Genomic DNA, 8717 nt, shown 5'->3' with positions numbered 1-8717 from the left:
ATACAATTTTATTTGTATTTATTTAACTGATTTTTATAAATATATATCACAGTCATATATCAGTCATCAACTGATTTTACTCTTATATTGTGTTCATCTATATCGAGATATTATCCAAAGCAACTTTTCCGTAATTTTCCATAATTTCCACAGAGTTCCTGTGACTCGGGTTCATTTGTGTCAGCTTTAATTGTGTCACTTTGACACCATCTGAAAGATCTGAGAAAAATAACACATAAACCCACATGAGAAGATCTAATAAATACAGAGAGAAGAACAAACAGAGGATGGTAATAATGTGTGAGACTGAATCTATTCACAGAGATTCTGTTTAACAATAACTCATTAACTCTGCATGAGCACATGCAAATGATGGGCGTTTCTGAGAGACATTCAGAGAGCAATGGACTGACTGCTAAACGTCAGAGCAAATTACCAGCTAAACCTTGATTTTTACGTTTACTCGTTTTTACATTTTGCAAAATGTGTGTTTGTGCTCAAGTCATGATTCGCACCCGTTGCCCTCATTCATAAGTCACTTTGGATGAAAGCATCTGCTAAATAAACCAAATGTGTTGGGTGGTTGCCAGGGCATTGCTATGCAGTTGCTAAGGTGTTTTGAGTGTTGTTTAACATGTTACTAGGGTGTTGCTATTCAGTTGCTAGAATGTTTTGGGTGGTTGCCAGGGTGTTGCTATGCAGTTGCTAAGGTGTTTTGAGTGTTGTTTAACATGTTACTAGGGTGTTGCTATTCAGTTGCTAGAATGTTTTGGGTGGTTGCCAGGGTGTTGCTATGCAGTTTGCTAAGGTCTTTTGAGTGTTGTTTAACATGTTGCTAGGGTGTTGCCATGCAGTTGCTAGAATGTTTTGGGTGGTTGCCAGGGTGTTGCTAAGCAGATGCTAAGCTGTTTTGGATGGTGGCAAGGGCGTTGCTATGCAGTTGCTAATGTGTTTTGAGAGTTGTTTAACATGCTGATAGTGTCTTGCTATGCAGTTGCTAGGATGTTTTGGGTGGTTACCAGGGTGTTATGTTTGGTTGCTAGGAGGTTGATAAAATGTACTGAGTGGTTGCATGTTGCATTTCTAGTTACTAAGATGTTTTAGATATTGGCCAGGGTGTTGCTATGCGGTTGCTTTGGTGTTTTCAGTTGGGTTCTGGGTTGTTAGCCTGTTGCCATGTGGTTGCTAGGATGGTGTTCTGAGTTGTTGCCAGGTTGTGGCTCCTGTTGTTATTAAGATGTTTTGGATGGTTGTGAGGGTGTTGTTACTGCATGCGGTTGTTTGGGTGTTTCTATGCAGTTACTAGTACGTTTTGGGTGGTTGCCAGGGTGTTATGTTTGTTTGATAGGGTTTTTCTAAATGTACTGAGTAGTTGCATGTTGCATTTCTGTGCTGCTGCTAGGATTGTTTGGGTTGTTGCCAGTGTGTTGCTATGCAGTTACTAAGATGTTTTGGATGGTTGCCATTACTGGGATGCTTTAGATGGTGGCCAGGGTGTTACTATGCATTTGCTTAGGTGTTCAGAATAGTTGTTAGCACATTGCAAGGTGGTAGCTATGGTGCTCTGAGTTGTTGCCTGGGTGTTACATTTGGTCGCTAAGGGGTTGCTAAAATCTACTGAATTTTTGAATATTGCATTTTTGTGCTGCTGCTACAGTAGGATGGTTTGCATTCTTGCCAGGGTGTTGCTATGCAGTTGCTTAGGTGTTCTTAGTGCTTGTAAGAATGTTTCTGTGTGGTTTCTAGGGTATTCTAGGTTGTTGCTACGTTGTTGGGATGTCATTGCTTTTGTGTTCTGAGTGCTTGTAAGAATGTTTCAATGTGGTTTCTAGGGTGTTCTAGGTTGTTGCCAGGGTATTGTTATGGAGTTACTAGGATATTTTGGATGGTTGCTGTTACTGGGATGTTTAGATGGTGGCCAGGGCGTTGCTATGTGGTTGCTAAGGTGTTTCTATGCAGTTACTAGTTTTGGGTGATTGCCAGCGTGTTATATTCAGTTGCTAGGAGGTTTCTTAAATGTGGTTGCATGTTGCATTTCTGTGCTGCTGCTAGGATTTTGGGTTGTTACCAGGGTGTTGCTATGCAGTTACTATGATGTTTTGGATGGTTCCAGGGGCGTTGCTAAGCAGTTGCTTAGGTGTTCTGAGTTGTTGTTAGCTTATTGAAATGTGGTTGCCAGGGTGCTTTTTTTTCATCTGTTTAATACTAAATTTACACTGCAGAGGTAGCACAGAAGTGCTTTTGAAGCTGCATTTAGGTGTTTACACATATTGTTGAGTGCTGCATAAACACATTTACAATTAGCAATTTTAACTGAATACTTTTCGAATATGAGGTGGGTCAGAGCAGGAATAATTTAGTCTGGCTTTTATGCAGCATCACATCTTAACAGAATTTTGTAAACACGTCTTAATTTGATGAGGTTCTACGAAGTGACGGCTGGATTCGTGCTAAAATAATGTACTATGAGATGTTAGCAAAAGACTGAAGGTGAGTGTTTTTTCCTTTTCCATTTCTGAAGACATTGAGAGGGTCACAGCGATTCCGTCTGATTTATGAAGTGAAAGATCGTGGGATCAGTGTTGTACATCTGCATAGACTGCTGTATCACCTCATTCTGTTGAAACAGAGATCGCTCGCCGTCAAACGTAACCTCAGTTCACAGTATTCATCAAGTGTGCCGTCCTGTAAAGCTCTAGCGCGCCTCCAGACCTGCTGCAGTTTGGCGGCGATCCACTGTACATTTGGTCTCCTCCAAAAGCTCTCGAGTGCAATTTGGACTGAGACGTGTCCATTAAGCCCACTGGAGCTCCTGAAGAGGGTCCATCAGTCACAGAACATTGGAGACGGGGCCATTACACAGGAATTATGACCTCATCACGAGCTGAAAAGCCCTCGGACCAAATACGCTACAAATGTTTGAATGTTAAATGGACACCGTCGTTGTTCGGCCCGAAGGGTTTACAATGAGAGTTTATAGCCTGTCTGCAGTCTGCATTATGTAAGCTCTTTTTGCTATATGTTTGATTAAACGTATTGACGTTGGTTGTTTCTTTTAAGTTAGGCATCAGTATTGTTAGTGCTCCTTACTAAATGGCACCATAGCAACACAATATAACCTCTTAAGTGCACCGAAGTAGCTGCATAGCAACACATTAAAAGCTATCCGGATACCTTAGCAACTGCATAGCAACACACTAAAACCTATCCGGATACCTTAGCAACTGCATAGCAACACACTAAAACCTCTCAAGACACCTTGGCAACTGCATAACAACACACTAATATCTCTCAGGACACCTTGTCAATTGCATAGCAACACACCATAAATTATTGGAGCACCTTGTCAATTGCATAGCAACACACCATAAACTCTTGGGGCACCTTAGCAACTGCAAAGCAATACACTATAAACTCTAGGGGCACCTTAGCAACTGCATAGCAACACATTAAACCCTCTCAGGACACCCTAGGAACTACATAACAACACACCAAAAAATCGTATCAATATTAAAACACCTTATCAATTGCATAGCAACACACTAAAATCTATTAGGACACCTTGGCAACTGCATAGCGACAAACTAAAATCTCTTCGAACACCCTAGTAACTGCATAGCAACAAACTAAAATCTCTTAGGACACCTTGGCAACTGCATAGCAACAAACTAAAATCTCTTAGAACACCCTAGTAACTGCATAGCAACAAACTAAAATCTCTTAGAACACTTTAGCAACTGCATAGCAACACGATAAATCCTCTAACAACATCTTAGCAACTGCATAGCAACACGATAAGTCCTCTAACAACATCTTAGCAACTGCATAGCAACACGATAAAACCTCTCTGGACACCTTAACAACTGCATAGCAACACGATAAATCCTCTAACAACATCTTAGCAACTGCATGGCAACACACTAAAACCTCTCAGGACACCTTAGCAACTGCATAGCAACACACTAAAACCTCTCAGGACACCTTAGCAACTGCATAGCAACACACTAAAACCTATCCGGATACCTTAGCAACTGCATAGCAACACACTAAAACCTATCCGGATACCTTAGCAACTGCATAGCAACACACTAAAACCTATCCGGATACCTTAGCAACTGCATAGCAACACACTAAAACCTATCCGGATACCTTAGCAACTGCATAGCAACACACTAAAACCTCTCAAGACACCTTGGCAACTGCATAACAACACACTAATATCTCTCAGGACACCTTGTCAATTGCATAGCAACACACCATAAACTCTTGGGGCACCTTAGCAACTGCAAAGCAATACACTATAAACTCTAGGGGCACCTTAGCAACTGCATAGCAACACATTAAACCCTCTCAGGACACCCTAGGAACTACATAACAACACACCAAAAAATCGTATCAATATTAAAACACCTTATCAATTGCATAGCAACACACTAAAATCTATTAGGACACCTTGGCAACTGCATAGCGACAAACTAAAATCTCTTCGAACACCCTAGTAACTGCATAGCAACAAACTAAAATCTCTTAGGACACCTTGGCAACTGCATAGCAACAAACTAAAATCTCTTAGAACACTTTAACAACTGCATAGCAACACGATAAATCCTCTAACAACATCTTAGCAACTGCATAGCAACACGATAAGTCCTCTAACAACATCTTAGCAACTGCATAGCAACACGATAAAACCTCTCTGGACACCTTAACAACTGCATAGCAACACGATAAATCCTCTAACAACATCTTAGCAACTGCATGGCAACACATTAAAACCTCTCAGGACACCTTAGCAACTGCATAGCAACACACTAAAACCTCTCAGGACACCTTAGCAACTGCATGGCAACACACTAAAACCTCTCAGGACACCTTAGCAACTGCATAGCAACACACTAAAACCTCCCTGGACACCTTGGCAACTGCATATTTCTAGGGCACCTTAGCAACTCCTTAGCAACGCCCTAGCGACCAGTAACAACACACATTCCTCATCTTTATTTAGCCTTTTTTCGATCGTTTTTCCTGTGTTATTGTGATTTTACGTTTGTAATACAGCTGAACATTCTCATCCAGCAGCTTTTGCACTGGCAAACGCCTCTCACATTTTCCTCAGAATCTGTTTGTCAAATAACACGCACCGAAGCGCAAATGTGGAAGAACTGAATCGTGCTTTTAAGATATGCAAAGCTTTATTAACTGAGACAAAAATAAATACAAATTATTTAAAAACTAATCTAACAGACATACAAATGGAATCAAAAGCCATGAGGATGGATAATTGCTGTTTACTGAATCCATGGCCGGCCGAGACGCTCATGAAGACCTAAGACGGAGCGACTGAAACCTCCTGACGGACCGAAACCAGACTTTTGGCTAAAACGGGACTGGATTCGTTTAGATTCATGCAGAATTAATTGGCCACTTTGGGGATTATGGACAGAGCTAATTTCTGGAAATTAGGAAAATGCTTTTCGTTTTTAGAGAATCATACAGAGAAAAATGATCATTATTTCATATTGCAGACTCATTATGGAGATTTATTATTCTGTGTCCTGCTGTTTTTCATAAATTAAATTTGTTAAAATGTATGTACCAGGATGATATTAATCACTGATTTACTTATTTGTTCATTATTTTCTCTTTTTCTGAAGAGTGAATGCGGTCGATCAGGACAAACATGCTGTAATGTTTTCAGATGATGTTTGTGTCTTTGATTATGATTTTATGTCCATTTATAAAGCTTCGAGCGTTTACAGGACATCAGAGCAGCAGAAGCCAGAGATGTTATTGATCCGGCAGTCGCGTTCACATCGTTGTGATTGATCATAATGGGTTTTAGTGTTTGTGTTGTACTTCTATGTGTCTGTACACAAACAAACTAATTAGAATAAGCACATCTGTCTCACTCATTCACACTGTTTTCTCTTGTTATTCTGCAGCAACAGATGAACATCTTGTGAAAGAAGAATCAGCTTGATGAGGAAGTAAACACAAGTATCATAACATTAGTCCACATGACTTGTGCATTATATTTCTTCTGTATCTTCTAATATATTTTATTGCATTGCAGTTGCATTTTCTTTTATTTTGCCATTCTGCTCTCTTTTCTTGTTTTAATGCATTGCATTGTATATTGCAATTTATAATTTTTTTCTGTCATTGCTTTTATATTGATTTGCCACTTTATTTTATTTTATTTTGCATTTACGCTTCGCCAGTATTTTATTGCATTGCATTGCAAATTGTTATTTTGATACCAGTACTATTTTTTCTCTCATTGTTTTGTATATTGTATTGATGCTTTGGCAATTTCAGTGTTTTGGGTTATATTTCAAATGCTGTTATTTTGCAACTATTACATTTTTTTTGTATTTTTTACCTTTCGTATAGATTCTTTGTATAGATTTTATTTTATTGCATTGGATTGCATTTCAAATTCTGTTGTTTTGCCACTAGTAACACTTTTTGTTTTTGTATTTCGTATTAATGCTTTGCCAATATTTTACTGCATTGCATTGAACTGCAAATTGTTTTGGCATCAGTACCATTTTTTTTCTGTCATTGTTTTTGTATTTTGTATTGATAATTTGCCAGTTGCAATGTATTTAATTGTTATTTTTTTGCAACTATTTGTACTATTTTTGTCGTTGTTGTATTGATGCCTTGATGCTTTGCTATTTTTTTGTTTTGTTTTGTTTTGTTTAATTTTATTGCATTGCAAATTCTGCCACTAGTAACACTCTTTGTTTTTGATGCTTTGCCAATATTTTATTACGTTGCATTGCATTGCATTGTAAATTCTGTTATTTTGACACCAGTACAATTTATTCTGTCATAGTTTTTGTGTTTTGTATTGATGCTTTGGCAGTATTCCTTGCATACAAACTAGTCTCAGATCAGTGGGAATAACCAGACTCCTCTCTAACACCATCCTAACTCCCGTCTGAGACCCTGCTGGCTCGTATGAGGGGTCGAGGACCGGCGAGGGCTGAGGGTCAGACACCCGTCAGGCTGGATGTGACAGACCCATCTGCTGCACAGCGGACAGCGCCTTCAGCCAGCTGTGACCGGGACCCAGCTGTCATTCTGATGCTCCACACAGCCTCATGATTCAGCTCTTATGATGGATGAACAGCAGAAATGTCAACATTGCTAGCATGCTTTAGCACAAGAGCCAACACTCATTTAAGACTAAGTTTATTTAATTTAATGATGTATACACTGTTGTTCGAAAATGTGGAGTATTTAAGAAATTAATATTTTTATTCAGTGAGGATGATTAAATGTTAACACATTTATTTCTATTTCAAATAAATGCTGTTCTTCTGAACTTTCTATTCATCTGTGAATCCTGAAAAATAAAATGTATCACAGTTTCCACAAAAATATTTTGCAGCACAAACAGTTTTCAACATTGATAATAATCAATATCAGCAAATCAGCATATTAGAATGATTTCTGAAGATCATGTGACACTGAAGACTGGAGCAATGATGCTGAAAATACAGCTTTGATCACAGGATTATTAATTTTATTTAATTATGTTTTATTGCAGTGCATTGCAATTTCTGTTATTTTGCTTTGCAATTTTATTAAATATTAATTTTAATTATATTTTATTGCACTACTTTGCAATTTCTGTTATTTTTCATTGCAATCTCTATTATTTATATTATTTATTAAATTAGTATTTTTTTTTTATTGCATTGCATTTCACTGCATTGCTTTGGAATTTCTGTTTTTTTGTCACTAGGACCATTTTTTTAGTCATTGTTTTTGTATGAAAATTAAGCTTTGCCATCACAGGAATTAATTTAATTTAATAATTTAATTCAGTTTAATTTATTAATTATTTTATTGCATTGCATTGCCATTTATTTTGTCACTATAGTACAATTTATTTATTTTATTTTTATATTAAAATTCAACTGATCACAGGAATAAATTACATTTTACAATATATTCACATAGAAAACAGCTATTTTAAATTGTAATATTTTTTCACCACTTTTACTGTATTTTTGATGCAGTCTCAATGAGCGTCTTTCAAAAACATAAAAAAATCTTATTGCTCCAAACTTTTAAACAATAGTGTATCTGAATGTTTATCAAACTCCAGTAATATATACAGAGAGCTCATAGAGATCTAGTTTACTTGCTATAAGTGAAACTAATTCTGAATGATGCGTTTGTTTTTAGGCAGACTGGAAAATTCCCGGCATCTGCCTAAATCCAGCCGAGCGGATTGGAAATGCCATTATGTGCTCAATATACATCAGACGGTCAGTGACGGAGATGCTGAACAGAGAGGAGGCCAGGAATACAGAGAAACATCTTTAACCAGAAGCCCATTCCTCTTCAAGATGGAGAAAAGGAGCAACGGAAGACTGAAGGAGATTGAGCTCCGCTGTCCGGACGACATGAGAGGCCTTCATGAAATCCACGGACCTCGAGCGACCTGCGGCTCTGAACTTCTCTTGTGTTCGTATCGTTATAAACGACAGACATTCGGTCTGACTCACCGGCTACATTCAATAAAACTCGTTAGCGCTCGCAGGAAAGCAGAACAGACGCTTTTGTTCTATTTCTGCTCTGGTTTTCCTGTAGAGATGTGTTCATGAATCGCCTGCTAATCACGTTATTGGGAACTGTATGTGCAGAAATGTAGCTCCTTTGAAGCCGCGGAATTATACGCTGATCAATAGACAGACGAA

This window comes from Sinocyclocheilus rhinocerous, unplaced genomic scaffold, assembly GCF_001515625.1.
Source record: "Sinocyclocheilus rhinocerous isolate Xijiao unplaced genomic scaffold, SAMN03320098_v1.1 scaffold632, whole genome shotgun sequence".
In the NCBI taxonomy this organism is placed as follows: domain Eukaryota; kingdom Metazoa; phylum Chordata; class Actinopteri; order Cypriniformes; family Cyprinidae; genus Sinocyclocheilus; species Sinocyclocheilus rhinocerous.
Note: the sequence above shows the minus strand (reverse complement) of the source record.